Source organism: Pinus tabuliformis, chromosome X, assembly GCF_031772625.1.
Source record: "Pinus tabuliformis cultivar Carrire ecotype Pingquan chromosome X, CPIR1, whole genome shotgun sequence".
NCBI lineage: Eukaryota > Viridiplantae > Streptophyta > Pinopsida > Pinales > Pinaceae > Pinus > Pinus tabuliformis.
In genome coordinates, this window is record NC_142308.1 from 374,995,101 (window position 1) to 374,995,952 (window position 852).

The window sequence follows — 852 nt, forward strand, 5'->3', positions numbered from 1 at the left end:
TAAAAGGCATATAAGCCACCACTCCTCATCTCCACTCCTCATCTCCATCCTTGTGAGTTAGACTCCATCCTTGTGAGTTAGAGGAATACTCGATAAAAGATACTTTGCTAGGCTTCAACCCTTAACTCTTCAACTTGATCAACGCTCTTGCTTTATCAGGTTGACTTAAATTAGATCGATGGACTACCTGGTTGGGTACATGCACTAAGTGTTGTTGGAAAGAAAATATAGAACACCTCCTCAATTGCAGTTTTGAATCTTGCCAAAACTCAGGTTAAGGGAGGATGAGGCTAATCCTCTCAAGTCGAATCCACAAAGGTAATCGAGAATCCATTTATTTTTTGTTTTCCTTTTCTTTTCCAGTTCTCAACTCAAAATTAAAGAAACGTGTCTTAAGTGGGCTTCACATATACACTAATACATGAATTCCATTCGGTTGTAATTTTATTTGGTTATAAGTAAATAGAAAAAGAGAAGTTCTATTAAGCAGATCTGTTGAATCGTCTTCCTACCGAAATGGCCATCTAGCCTTTCAATCAGCAATCACTCTACTGGTGTCTCAAGTGTCATCTACCCATTTGCACCCACTTTGAAGGGAGGAAATAGATCTAGTTTGTTACAGGGAGGTGTTCAAACCCCTACCATTAAATTAGCTCGATTCTTACATCCAACTGCCTTTCTAATTATTTTTTGTTTGTAAGGAAAGTTAGTTTTGTAAATTTGCACGCTTTCAATTCATTCTTTTTGTTTATCTTTTCTATGCTATGTCTACAGTAAGTTGTTTGGCTTCTACAAAATTCCCTCGAAGTGCAGTCATAGAAATTAAGATACCTATCCACCGAAGGCTCTTTT